The 15549-nt window shown below is 40.3% G+C and overlaps 1 long non-coding RNA gene across 2 annotated transcripts in view; it reads right to left on the reverse strand.

The window, feature by feature from the left end:
- LOC116035859 overlaps positions 1 to 15549 on the reverse strand; it is a 102629-nt gene that overhangs the window by 50024 nt on the left and 37056 nt on the right. For both annotated transcript variants that reach the window (XR_004895773.1, XR_004895772.1), the window contains one exon: positions 1446 to 1675. This is a non-coding gene — a long non-coding RNA (uncharacterized LOC116035859). The remainder of the gene's footprint in view (positions 1 to 1445; positions 1676 to 15549) is intronic.

Genomic DNA, 15549 nt, shown 5'->3' on the forward strand with positions numbered 1-15549 from the left:
CCATTGGTATTCTTTTACACAACAGTTATATCATGTGGCCGCGGTGGTAGAGAGCATGACGGCAACGACTCAAGTTCACGTTCTGCACCAACAGGAAAGTTGACAAACAGTGATGTGAAAAGGGCCTTGATTATTTGATCAAAGATCAAAAGGTCCCAGCTTGATGATAATGAATGTAAACAGTTAGCCATCAATGTAGGCCAATGGTCCGTACTAGCACATTTCTGACTGTGGGAATCCAGTGAATCACTTAAAGGATTCAACCATATTCCAAAAACGGAAACGTATTTTCTCACTCACCTCTAATGATATCTAGCTATGCCTGTGGTTTTGATTTTTTTGTGTTTAGGTTTTTCAGTGAATCCGATTCCCCTGTTACCCTTGATGCCGCAAAGAACGCTCTGGCTACACTTTTTCTTTAGTAGAAAGTAGTTCTAATGAAAATTGCTAGAAAAGTAAGGTATGTGGGTATAATAAGGTAACACTGTTTGTGGTTTGCTGTTGAATTTTTACCCACAATAGAGGCATGGCACTAAGGATGCCGGTGTTGGTAGAGCTGGGCAATATATTGATATTATATCGATATCGTGATATGAAACTAGATATCGTCTTAGATTTTGGATATCGTAATATGGCATAAGGGTTGTCTTTTCCTGGTTTTATAGGCTGCATTACAGTACAGTTATGTCATTTATGAACTTACCAGACTGTTGTAACTGTTCTATTATTTGCCTTTACCCACTTAGTCATTATATCCACATTACTGATGATTATTTATCAAAAATCTCATCTCAATCTCATTTTCTCCATATCGCCCAGCCCTAGGTGTTGGTACAGTAGGTCCACTAGTGTCAGTCCACCACTTCGGTCCAGACATAAATATCTCAACAACTATTTGATGGATTGCTATGAAATCTGGTACACACATTCATGTCTCCCCTCAAGATGAATTCAAATAACTTTGTTGATCAACTGACTTTTTATCTCACACCATCAGGGCAAAATTTGAATTCTCCAATACTTTGGTTAACGACCAACTACCAACAACACTGATTCCCATCAGCCTCAGTAAATGTTAGCATGCTAAAACGCTAAACTAAGATGGTAAACATGGTGAAGCATTTACCTTAAAGCACCACTGTGTCTAAGCATAGCCACACAGCCTCAATGCTGTGAGTGTCACAAATTAAATCCCATTGCCTCCGTTGTACTCTGATGTATTGGGGTGGAAGCAAAAATCTCAGAGACAGATCTTAAATCTGACCTATCAGCATGGCTAGATAGAGGTAAGTGAGAAAATGTGTTTATTTGTAATTTGGGTGAACCAACCCTTTAATGCATCTACATAGAAACACAGACTTCTGTCACGCCACATCCACACACTGATACAGAGGGGGTGAGCTGGCTTGTACTGGCCCCATGATTAAAGTGTATTGGGCGCTCACCTGCCCAAGTCCAATCAGGGCCTGTGCTGATTGCAGCAGCTTGCTGGAGACAAGGGATGGGAGACGGGGGGATCTGGGGGCTCCATCACTGGTGAAGTGACACTGTGGTGGTGCCATGGCAGGGCGGCAGGAAGCTGCAGCCCCGGGGAGGCTCTAGCTCTGCTCTCCTCTCCACTCCACTCCTCTCTGGCCAGACGGGGCAAATCAATCATCTCCAAAGATGTCAGCATCTGCCCAAGCAATTTCAGATTGGAATAAATGGCAGATGGGGATGTTGTTCCCTCTGTTTAATCAGTTCCACCAAATGTGGTTTTATCTCTTATAAAATGAAACCATCTGTAGCATGTAGGTGTAAGGATCAAGTGAGGGAGGACGGAGAGAGAGGGTGACAGAGGGAGAGAGGAGAGATGTGTGTTTAGTGTGTGTGCATGTGTATGCTTTTTGTGTGTGTGCGTGCATGCGTGTGTGTGTGTGTGTGTGTGTGTGTGTGTGTGTGTGTGTGTGTGTGTGTGGTGACAGAGCAGAGAAAAAGATGGAACACTGTGAAACAGAAGCAGAATAGTGGGAGTGAAATAGGAAAAAAGAGAAGCACTTATCCATTAAAACGAGGGAAAATGTAATCTTATTGCGAGCTCACACCTCCACTCTAATCTCCTCTTTCTCCCTCACAGGAGTACCACCCAGGGGCCATCACCATTATATCTAGACCCATCTATTTCCTTCTCCGCCTCCAACCAGACACTGGGGCTGTAATTTGGTCCCCCTAGCCCCAGCCGAGGCAGACACATGCCTGATAAATCCCCTTGTTTTTAACCAGGGATGATAGTGTGTAAGCATTATAGCTCTCAAAGCTCTTGCTTTAGGGATCGTCTTGGTAACACTTTACTTTGGAATGGCCTTATTCCAATGTGCAGTACACTATGGTAAAGTCTAAGTAGGTTACACAATAAAACTGTGTTTCAGTGAAAATCCTTTGATTACATTAAGTTAATGCAAAATGCAAAGCAGCAACAATGTCAAAACAAGCAGCTACATCTGCACACTTGCTCTTACAGTGTTGTTACACCCTCATAAGCACATTACGCACAAGAGAGACTTCCATTAAGCACAATAAAAGTGTTTTATCCAAGCTGGTGAAAATGGAGGAAAGGAAGGAATATAGGTGGTAGGGGAGAGAGAGAGAGAGAGAGATACTGTAGTTAGCTGTGTCCCGCTGTGTGCATTCTTCACATGTTCTGCCTTATAGCTGTCATTGATGAAAGTCTGACTAATTCACTGGAGACTCCAGCGAGACATTTTTACTCTCATATCACTCACATCCCTAAAGAAAAGACTGCATATGTGGAATGATTTCACCTGCAGACATCGTCTCTGAATTGCATGTATTTCAAAATTGTATGCTCATTTTAAAACAGTTTAAAATAAATAAATGCATAAACACAGATGACAAATTTGAGAGGAACAATTTGAAATTGAGACTGGAAGGCAGTCGACTCTTTCTAGACTGCCAACATTCAACAAGGATTACACCCCTAGCCAACAACAAGTGATGGGCAAACTGTTCTTTGATCATTTTCTCAGCCGATCATTAAGCCTTATTTTTCCATTTGGCAAAATAGGCTACTTGTAAATCCTAATTGTTTTAGATTCATGACAATTATGATAATCAAAGTAAAACTGATAAACGCCTACATGTCAATAATATTATATACGATAATACTTGTGTTGAAAATAGATAAAATAAATTAAATGCAAATCAAAGGGTTTGTCCAGATTTGTCAGATGTGGGGGATATCGCTCCCTTTTGTTGAGCTTAAATCCAAATTAAGAAAAGTAATTTAAATAGGCATAGGAATATAGGGAATATTTATGTAAATGTATTACATTTAATTCAGTAAAAATATTCCATCTTTTACTCAGTTTTAAATTGTTTGTCAAACAGTTTGTTCATTACAATTAAATAACCTAATTATACGCATTAAATCAATACAAACTGAACACAGTCTGCCCTCTTCCCTTTATGTGAAGGAATGATTTCAAATGATTCAAGTTTCCATGTTCCACATATTTGTCCATTATTAGTTTATGCGGACACTTTCATTCAGAGCTGTTGAATCAACCAATAAAAACTGGATTAAAAAAGACATATTTGTGAAATGTTTCTGCTTTAAGCCTTCATAATCCTAAAGAAGGCTTAGGGACAAAATGTTCTTTAACATTTCCCGGATGTTCTGTACACCTACTAAAGGATATTTCAAGATTTTACTTCTATTTCTACGTCCAAACATTTAGGAATAGCTGTGTGTCATTTACTGTTATGATATTTAAAATAGGATAGTATAAAATGCTGTTAGTTAGTTACAAGGAATTTATTTAATATTTCTTAAATATGGATAGCAAACTTTCATTGCAATTGATTGCAACTTTCTACTTTCTATTTATCCACCTGTTATTTACTGTAGTTGTATTTGCTGAGGCTAAGGACCTTAAGTTGTTTTGTGCACTGCACACACAGCCTTTTCATTCATTACAATAGTAAGATATACGGAAGTCCTGTATCTACTCTAATATATAAGCTGCTTTAATATTATTAGACATGTCAAATATTTTCAGTAAATACTCTGTAATCAGAGAATGCTTCATTTATCTTTATTTCTGTGTTGCAGTGGCAGAGAAAATACCACACTATACAGTTTTTGCTTCACATGTGATTGAGTACATCCCCCCCATAACAAAAGGGTTGTAATCACATTTTCTGCTCAGTTTCAAGAGGCTAGCTACTGACCCTTCCTCCATCCTACAGAGACCCTGTCCCTGTCGCGCACCCTAATGTGATGAGATGTATGGCAATACAAGCTGGTCTCCATTTGTTCCAGAAGATGACTTAGACTCTATGCTAAGTACTAAATGGACACGATGGGAGCCGCTATATCTGGACAGCACGGTTCGCAACCACTTTATTTTCTAGTCTAGCTTTATTAATTTTTAATATTAACACAGACCAAAAGGGCTCCCAGTATTACAGAGACAAAGAGACCCTCCGCTACTAGCATTTTAAATTGATGTCAAGTGAAGCTCCATCATTCCTCAAAAATTTTTGTTACTTGTGAATCAACAGAAGGCAATGCACAATGGATGCACATGTGCAGGAAAGAGTCGTGCACAGATGACTTAGCAATTAAACAAATATCACACAGTGAATCAATGGCCCTCTATTTTACTCTTTCTGTCTACTCTATCTATTCTGTCACCAATTGGGATAATAGGGCTTCAGAGATGGTTTGTTAATTAGACTGTCTAGACGTTGCTCGACTGCGCTCAGTACAGCTGGCCAATTGGAGATTGTTGCACATAAGTGTATGTGACCATTAAAAGGATATCAGGCCAATCCTATCATGTGTGACAAATCAGATCCTGTTGTATTGGAGAGTAAAGACCAGATAAGAGTGAAAGAAGTAACAAAAGAGAGACCAAGTGAGCTGCAACCAGTAAACCGATTCACTATATTCACTAGGGGTGGGAATCACCAGAGGCCTCACGATACGATATTGCAATTTTAAACATATTGCAATATTCTGCAATATACTGCAGTTTATTACTTTTTTCCCAACTTCCAATTTTTCCCAATTTCAAATTATGTCCCCAAAAGGAAACTTTGTCCACATCTGTTTTATCTAAAAAGATACATTTCTCTGTCTGTTCATCTCACTTTAACTGTATTGAATGCAAAATGGGATTATCAAGCAGACAAACTGACCAACATATACAGTATATAATAAATGATCGATACTTGGTGTCTGTGTATCGATACAGTATTGCCACGGAAAATATCGCGATACTACACTGTATCGATTTTTTCCCCCACCCTTAATATTCACCTTACAAGGCTGGGGTAATTGCTGCAGTAAAAAGCATTTCCATTTCTCGATTGAAGAATACTGTCAGGAGGGGTAACTGGTCTGTTTGACAGGACAGAGTGGTTATCAGTCATGTACTGATAACCCATGAAAACTGGTCCCAGAGTTAGGAAGACAGGAGCCCAGTTTGTGTTCCTCAGTCTGCAAATAGAGCCCAATAGCTGCTGCTAGACATCCAGACGCACGGTCTGAATAATCACCTTGTAAAACCATCCTTGCTCGTCTTTTGTGTCGGCCATGTCTGTTATTCTATTTCTATCTTTGCGGGACGTGCAACCAATTTGGGCTCCGGCAGGACAGTCAGGTAGGCAGGAGCTGAACAGAACGGAACAGCCAGCCATACATATGGATCAGGTCGACAGGCTGAGCATTAATGGCCTCCCTCTGGAATCTAAAACACCGGCACAGGCCAGAGAGGAGCTCCTCAGGGAAATCAGAATACCAGCAGCCATTCAGGTCAGCTTGTACGTGTTCACTGCGTGTTACAGCTCCATTTTCCTCCCCCACCCACTCACAGCAAGAGAGACAGAAAGCCTTCTCTGAGGTGATTTATACAGTTGTATTATGTATTGAGTGGAAAGCATTGTTGACCACTTTATGGAATCCAATTGGGTTTTCTGTTGAGTTCTGTGATGCGTACAAGGGTGAAATGTGGTTTGGGTGAAGGGATTGATTATGTGTGAAGACGAAGTGCTGCTCTTGCCGTCGGAGGAGTGTTTTTACAATATTTTTGTAGTTGTACAGTGTACAATATCTCTGCTTTCTTGAAAACTGAGCAGGAAAGAAGCAGACAGGTTGTACTTTGAGTAAGGGACTTTTTCCCTTTTTGTTACTCACCATTGCCAGTGATCTCTCCAGCGTATAAACATAAAGCCAACAGTGTCGTTCTAACACATTCGGGCTTATGCATTGTTGAAACTTATTCAAAGAAATGCAGGAGCTGACTGACTCATGGTACTGCGGCATAAGATTACTCCTGAAATGCTTTGCATATCTTAGACTGTATATCGCAAGAAGGTGGGGTTTTCCACTAAGAGTGATGGATATTGGTTTCTCTCAGTCTTACAAAAGATGCTTTTTTGCCTTTCTCTCCTCAACTTTTCTTTTAACCACTACTCTGCATACGTCAGAGTTGACAGAAATTGAACCCATTTCGTGTCCCATCAAAAGTGGTGGGTGTTTTGTGGAAAACAATGGGCTTTATCCGCTCTAGTTAAAGAATGCTGACAATGTGACAATGTGTGTCATAAGCACGACTTGTGACCTTGCTGAAGTGCCATTCCCCCCCACACAGCCATCATATCAATACTGCCTATGTCCTCACCACTCAAACACTGGTAAGCTATGGCTTGTGACCAGGGCAAGGAATTGGTAGCTATAAAGAAATGCTGTGTTATCCATGAGAGAGAAGATTGTATAACTATGATTGCATTGTTACGCTGAGAAGAACCAGAATTCTTAAGATGATATTTTACAAAAAGGCGTGTAGAAATCTCGAAATCCATTTTGTCTGCGCAAAGAGAGCTCACAAGAACAAGAATATTGCCTGTCATAGCATCAAGAGACAATTAGAGAGTAGCTTAGTTTACAAAGAACATATGACGGACTTTGTGAGAAAAGCAAGATACCAGTGCAGACCAGTATTAGACCTGCAAAAATGACCACAATGTGGATGTAAAAATGTTAATTTGAGCGAAGAAGCTCAAAGTAATATTGCAAGTCTACAGAACAGAAAAGAACAGAACAGAAATTGCTTTCCAGCAGCTTCACAGATTGGAGTCTGGTTCTTTCTTTTTTTTGGAGACAAACTTTAGAAGACAGTGGGTCACATTCACAAACACTGTTTGAATTACAAACATGGAGAAACATGAATTCCATGTCAGAGTAGATTTTCTCTGCTCTGCACTGATAGCTGTGTTTGAGTGTGTGTGTGTGTGTGTGTGTGTGTGTGTGTGTGTGTGTGTGTGTGTGTGTGTGTGTGTGTGTGTGTGTGTGTGTGTTCATCCACACCTCTTCGACTCAACACATTGATGGACTCCAACCGGTCACCCCTTTTCTCCTCACTCTCCATTCAGTCATCAATTCCCATCATCATGCTTCTTTTCTCTGTCTTTATTTCTGTCCGTGTGTGTGTGTGTGTGTGTGTGTGTGTGTGTGCGCGTGTGTGTGTGTCTGTGTTTAGATGTGTGTGCCTGTGTGCTATGGATGAGGCAGGGATGGTTATGTCTTGACGCGGCGGCGGCAGCAGCAGCAGTAGCGGCAGCCTGTGGAAACAAAGGCAGGGTGATTTATAGCCCCGTACTGAGAGCATAAATCACACCTGCAGCGCCGCGCCTTTAAACGCCCTGCGTCCTGACAGCATTTACCTTTTATAAATGATTGGGCTGAACCTCCCATGGAGCCTGAGACCACAAAGCTCACTCACTCCCCATCTAACTCTTCCTTTGTTTCACCTCTCTTTCTCCCTCCCTCTGTCTCATTTCAATTTTCTCTCCCTATCTATCCTACACTTCATCTGTCCCTTTCTCCCGCATCTCTCTGCTTCTGCCTTCTCTGTCTCTGTCTAAATTCCGCCCCCCCTCCTTCTTCTTCTCCCTTCCATCCTACTTCCTATCTGTCCCCACCATGGCCTCCCTTTCACCGTTTGCAGGGCATGATGGGATGCTCCCAGTAGCGCCTCGTTCTGCGCTCGCCCAGTGTCTACGTCTGTAGGGGATATATAGCTAAAGCTGCTTAAAAGACGGCAGCACTGACTGCCACCACATCCACGGCCGTTAAGGAAATGAATGTGTCAGTCTTGGCCCTATCTGCCTTCCTCATGACCACTTTTGTGTGTGGCAAATACATGGGGGGTGGGGGGTGGTTGTGGGATAAACGGCATACACACATAATGCCACACCTGTGAATCATGGAGGGAGTGAGGCAGGGAATACACAGCCCCAGCTGCAGGAGTGTGGCTACAGATAAAGGTGACGTCTTAAGGCCATTACTTATCCGGCACAGCGGCAAAGGTTTGCAGATATTATACCTGCTGTCTCCACATAATAGCTCTGGGTTGGGAGCCACACACTCACATTTGGATACACACAAGACAGGGGTGCACATACACACACAAACAGAACAAGCACAAACAGCATGGTACACAGACAGGCCCACACAAATTCAGACACGCAAATTTATACACATATCCTTGCTGCTAAATCACAAACACACACACAGGCGCACTCTGTGCGATACCTCAGCTCACTGAGTTTAAACAGATGAAAGAGCTGTTAAATGAAATCTGACTCAACAGTTTAAAATGCGGCACTGCGAGCATCAGTAGAACAAAACGACAATATTTCTCAAAGCTGCCACAGTAACACAACCAGCAGGAGCATCCAAATAAGGGTTTGTTTTAAGATCTCACTTTTCTCAGGAACACTGCATGTAGCCTGGTACGGTGTGAGAAGGAAGGTTTTCTGTCTAAATTGAAAATTGATTTGAGTGTAAAACATAGGGAATAACTTTCCCTATTTTAAGAATAGTGCTAGCACATTAGGTACTCATTATCAAAGTCGCAGCATTGTAAAAAAAAAATGCAAATGTGAAGTGTCTTCTCAAGCTGGCTATTCCGTGAATTAATAAAGTATTAAATGAAACAGACGCCTGGTGATACATTCGCCACAGTTGCTGCTGTTTCAACACATGAGAAGTCCATTCATCATGTATGTAATTAAAGTACCACTATCATTTTTTCACTCTAAATGGAAAAATTCATCCATTCTTTAGATTGGGAAAATTACATGAATCGCCTCTGTTTTTCTATAAGATTTCCTGCAAATATTCTGCAAAGTATCATCTGAAATTGTAATCACAGATATTATTTTAACAGGGATTAACATATTTTTTAAAACATACATTCTACAACTCTAAATGGAAATTAAATCAACAACTAACTTCCACCTTGAGCAGAAACCATCTCATGCCTCTGCTGAAAAATGCACGGTGGATTCATACCATCCATGCATTAGCGCTTCATTTAGTCCCAATTCCATCTGTTAAATCCTTACACACTTGATCTTCTCCCTGTAGTGCGGGGTTCTCATACAGTTCCAACTTTTCATGGCAGCGAATAAAAAAGAGAGACCCGGACAGACAAGATGAATCGAAACCCAGCCAGTCATTTCAGCTCCAGTTTGAATGTGACAGTTGTTCTTTGTATTTGCGTTGGACGGTCTACAGTGGAAACGAGAGATGCCCTGCAAATGTGAGCTATTCCGCTGCCAGGATGCCGGTTGTTCTACTGTAACTGAGCAGGAGCCTGTGTGTTTGCAGGAAATAAATACCAGCACCCTCGCAGCGATAGAGCTTTGCAGATATCCTCAAGGTCTAAAGAGATTTTTTTTTTTGTAACAGAGAATCATAGTATATGGTTTATTGAAAGAGACTGTAAATGGCAATGCTTTGGGAATTAGCAAGAACATGGTTAGGGCTTTATGTTGTTGGCAGAAAAGAGCTGTTATGTATACTGTTATGATGCTGATCAACAGGGAGGGAGACGAAGGACGGCGGCTTGTCATGGAAGTCAGCACACGATTGACAGTTGTGACTTTTTTTCCCTTTGTGGAACATATGAACCAAAATGACTCACTCGGTAAGAGAGACTCATAATTATGTTCAGTAACAAAGAGGAAAAACAAACTCAGACGTGCCTTTCCTCTGAGAACAAGCCAAACCCTCCACGAAGGCTAAGAGGCTAATGTTTGGCTGCTATTAGCATGCCCTCTGTTAGTCTTGCAGAGAGGCCTTGCATGTAGCAGACCTGACCTCCATGTGGAAAACTACTCCTCAACACGGAGCAGGGCGTCTACTCCCCTGAACCTAACCTCGCTTTGTCTGAGGTAAGGGGTCAGGAGAAGCAATGGTCCACTGTATTACCAAGCTGCATACACACCTCACCTCCATTGTTTTTTGCCCTGGGTTAATTGGTTTGATTGTTGCCCTAGGCTATGGTGGATTCTGTGGGGCACTTCAAGCCTTGCAGTCGCTAGGGCATATCAACATTCAGATGGTATTAATTAACTATTCATAGGAGTCTAGCCCCTGCCCGAGGTATGCGTTTACCTCATCTTCATCACCCCCAGAAATATCTCCTTTTATAGTTACTAAAGGCTACACCTCTCCACCTTCATGAGTAAAGGTTGAACTATTTCAGCTATGCAGTCAAATTAATGACAACCTTGCCCAGTCTGGTACAAACATTTACACAAATGACATTTTTTTGGCGACGCAAAAAGAAAATGGGTTGATTTGACAGATGTGCCAAAGCCTCATAAAACAATAAAAATGGGCAAAACGCAATACGTGAGGAAATGCTGAAAGTAGCTTGGAATGTATGAAAATATAACCCTTTGATGGTCGAATCTGATGCTGTGTAAAGGCACAAGCTGTCATTTATTGAGATGGTTTGCTTTGAGATTAAAAAAATAAAACTTTTTAAAATTAAGCACCGTTTGACCTGTGCCAGTTTTGAGTTCCAGCGTGGTGATTAAATAGAAATTCCTTCTCTATCAAGGAGTTACTCTTCTTAAATCACTCTTTTCTAAGGAGTTGCTGGATTGATATCAGGCAGCAGCTACTCCTGGTGATGAGAAAGGTGAAGCTGCCCTAATACAAACCCATCATTAACCATTAGTGGAATATTATATTACAAGGCTGGACCATATCAGCATCTAAGGTCCAAATAAACACTTAGCCGTGCCATGCAGTGCTGATTACTTAGGGCATGGTAACGGTGCAGATGTTAAGATATCAGGTCATCTTAACCTCAACCTCTGCCATGTCAGGCTGAGATCTAACAGCTCCAAGACTCTCCTCAACCCAGCAAATCATATAGCTTGAAGCTCATAGCAGAAGCAGCAGAAGAAATAAAGTAAAGAATTAGTAGAGGCAAATAATTGTAACCAAACCTTTTAATGAGTATGCACAGACTTCTATATATATACAATCATATCCACTCTTACACACACAGTACTACTGCGATAGCACAATATTTGTATGATAACGATGGCTGTTTACAATGAGTTAAGTCTCTCCTCCCCCTCCCCCTCCTCCTGCACCTGCTGAAGTCTCCAGCCCTCCGCTATAGCTCGTATACATTATGTGGCTCAACATCACAGGTAAAGAAATATATAAATACATATAAACACTGGCGCTGGAACACGTTTTCTCCCTTCCTCCTCTCCCCTAAACGAAGAAGTAATGAGGGGCTACCTGTAATTACAAGCAGCTGCTGTCTTCCCTGACGAACGCTAATTGCCAATAATGATTTTGGAGAGCTGTAAAAATTCACCGGCTGACGCTCTCGCGCTCTCTCTCTCTCTCTCTCTCTCTCTCTCTCTCCTTCTCTGCCACCACAAACCAGAGAGAGAGAGAGAGAGAGAGAGAGAGAGAGAGAGAGAGAGAGAGAGAGAGAGAGGAGTTGGTGGGTTTATGCTCTCCCTGCCTGTGTCACAGTCGGGAGTGCAGTTAGCTAATTTCTGTTGCTGACATATCAGAACCCTCAGTCGCCTGTTTGCCATCTCTCTCCCTCCCTTTCTTTCTCACCTGTTTGCCGTCTCCTTCATGGGCTGATAACATCTTTATTAGAGCCATAATGTGCAGGTGGAAGTTTAAAGGTCCCGTATGAGCACAGCGAGGAACAGAGGGGAGTGTAGACGGGAAGGCTTGGGTGAACGGGTGAGGTGCCTAATAAGCCACATGCATAATTAAAAGACAACGATGGCACTAATTAATGAATGCTTGTGTTTGGCTGCGCGTTGTAATGGAGACGGCGTCAGCGTGTGAGAGTCTGTCTGAGAGAAATTGAATTAGCCTCAAAATAAGGGAGAGGAAAAGTGGCGGAGGTAGGGGACTGATGCATCCAGTATAATGTGAGCAGCTGTTCTGTACTCTTACTTTTCTCATATTCTAAGTACACAGTGTAAAAATCCAACCTTTAAGGACACCAATTTTCTTTGTGAATGAATAATTTATTTATGTAAATAAATAAATGTCCTTCCTTAAAATACAGGGGGCATAAGTAAGTACACCCCTATGTTAAATTCCCATAGAGGCAGGCAGATTTTTATTTTTTAAGGCCAGTTATTTCATGGACCCAGGATACTATGCATCCTGATAAAGTTCCCTTGGCCTTTGGAATTAAAATAGCCCCACATCATCACATACCCTTCACCATATCTCACGATTGGCATAGGGTACTTTCCATTTCTCTCAATGCAAATCAAACCAGCAGACCGGCCAACTGAAAAAAAACCATGCCAATCTCTATGGTGAAGGGTATGTGATGATGTGGGGCTATTTTAATTCCAAAGGCGAAGGGAACTTTATCAGGATGCATAGTATCCTGGATCCATGAAATAACTGGCCTTTAAAAAATAAAAAATCTGCCTGCCTCTATGGGAATTTAACATAGGGGTGTCTATACTTACGTATTTTAAGTAAGAACATGTATTTATCTACGATACATTATTCATTCACAAAGAAAATTGGTGTCCTTAAAGGTTGGATTTTTTTCAAATTTTCCAAAAGATGATTTTTTTATTCCTCTTTTTAGTCAACTTTAGCATGGGTTCATAAACTTATGAGCACCATTGTATTATATTCTATAATCTTAAGTAAATCAGAAGATCTGGAAGATTTGTTTGCAACAGGCTTTTGAAATCACGGTGAAGTCTCTCACTCGAGGTTGACTGCTCAATTGATTTGTCAAATCTCCCTGATGCATGCGGCCGTGATTGTGGAGAACTGTGTTATTAGGACTCAGACTTTGCAACATTGATTGTCTCATTTCTAGCCATTTCTATCTTTCTTCATCCACTGGCACTGAAAATAGGAGGCTCTCAGTTTGAAACAGAAAGGAGAAAAAAGAAAAAAATCGACCAGGCTTTACATCTTTATCTGCACCAGTTTTGAGTGCCTTCTTGTCTCAAAGATAACAGTTCAATAACAGCGTGGACAAACACGTTGATAGGGCTGCATCACTGCATAAAGTCCACACATGAAAGAGTATGCCAGTCAGTTTTACAGCAGACAATCTCTGAGCTGTTATCAAAGACATTATAAAGCTAACAAAAAGTTTAGAGTTCCCACCATTCATGAAACACATATAGACCATTGTCCTCTAATAAGTCCTCTAGTAATCACAGAATATGCAATTAGTGAATCACTTTTAACTCATTACCTAAACTATTGCTCTTTTGTTTTAGAATGATTAACGAAGCCACTAGAGTATGATCGGAATTCATACACAATAGAAAATGGTTCTTTCTACAACTATTTTGATAATCAATTAATCCTATAATACATTTTTCAAGCAAAAATGCCAAATATTCAGATTCCAGCTTCTAATTTAGAAGATTTTCTGCTTTTCTGTTTTATTTCATTGTGAATTGAATATCTTTGGGTTTTAGACTGTTAGGTGGACAAAACAGAACATTTAAAGGCGTGACCTTGGACATTTTTCAGTATTTGACGAATAATCGAGAAAATAATCAGCAAATCAACCAATGATAAAAAAAAAAATTTAAAAATCATTAATTACAGCATTAAACTATATGTAAACTAACTTTTCTGTCATGGCACGAGCAAATCCTACCTACTACTACCTTTTCAAAGTCTCTCCCAAAAAGATGTTTAGATTAGCTACAGTTTTCAGATTAAAAATATTAAAGTAAGATGCAGCTGACAACACACAAGGGAGTTCAGAAAAAGTGTTTTTTAAATAGAGGTGTTACACATAAACATCAAACCTGTCAAAATTAGGGTTGGGTACCGAAATGCGGTTCTGACGTAATAAGAACGAAAATTTCGGTTCCTCGTTTCGGTGCCTGACTTTTTTTTTTTTGTTTTTTAGAAGCATCGCTGCACAGGACGCTACGTTACCGTTAGCTAGTAGCTGGATTAAACACAATGGTTAAAATGCTGACAGCTTACGTTAATCAGAATCAGAATCAGCTTTATTTGCCAGGTATGACGACTCATACAAGGAATTTTGCTTTGGATTATACATACATTGCTCACAATGTGCTTATTCATATAAAACAAACAACAAAAACAAACAATATATACACACTATAAACAGAAACAATAAGCGGTGTAAAGCGTGACTGTATTTCCCTGTAGAGGATTCCAACATTGGGACGTAACAGTCTGACTGCAGCTGCCGTTGTAGGATAAACAACACAGACGGTGCGTTCACTTGAAACTCTCCTCGCCAGCCTTGTGGTGCATTTTAAATTATTGTAAAATACCCTTTTCCCATCTGGTGCTTGTTTTTGTCATTTACCAGCAATTTACTGGTGAAATAAGTCATTGTTATAAGTTATTGTTATTACATTATTAATCAATCATTTAATTTTGACCATATGGCCTTAGCAATAAACAAGCTGTTCTTTAATGTCGCCAACTGTCGTTTTGTGCTCCTTTTTTATATTTTATATTATATACATTATAAATATATATATACATATATATTTCGGTTCAGGCACCGGCACCGTTTTAAAAGTATCGATTTAGCACCGGTATTGGAAAAAACCCAAACGATATCCAACCTTAGTCAAAATATGTAAAAGAAAGATAAAGGCTGGACAACAGTATAGGAGAACAGGGCTAGCCTACTGAAGATGGTCCAAGGTGGCTGTAGTAAAAAGTTTATCTGAAAACTCTATAAACTTAATATTACTTTAAATATAATTTACAGAAAGAGTGTTTTAATTATCTAAACTGTTTAAATGTATATTTTTCATTGGGGCTTTCTTTCAACAGAGTTCTCTCTCAGTTCATTATCACATTCGGCTCGGAACTCATCTGATCTCATTCACCTTTTGATTTTAGCTTCCATGCTCTTCTCTCTACACAATTCCACTCGCCCACATTTTCTGGATAATACTGCATCCTCGCGTCAAAATGAACTGAATTATCCCAATCAGAATTAACTGTAAAACCAAATAAGAGAATTAGTTTGGCTAGTCTTAAAAAAAATCCTTTTCAAATAAGACCTTGGTGTTTGAAAATCGGGCACTTCCTAAAAGCAAGCTTCCTACAAAACCAATGTGAAGTAGCTGTATCGACAAATTTATTCCCACCATCAAGGTTAAGATTTATGTCACAGAGCTTAACATTGACCTCTATTTTCAAATACCTTA

Source organism: Sander lucioperca, chromosome 18, assembly GCF_008315115.2.
Source record: "Sander lucioperca isolate FBNREF2018 chromosome 18, SLUC_FBN_1.2, whole genome shotgun sequence".
NCBI lineage: Eukaryota > Metazoa > Chordata > Actinopteri > Perciformes > Percidae > Sander > Sander lucioperca.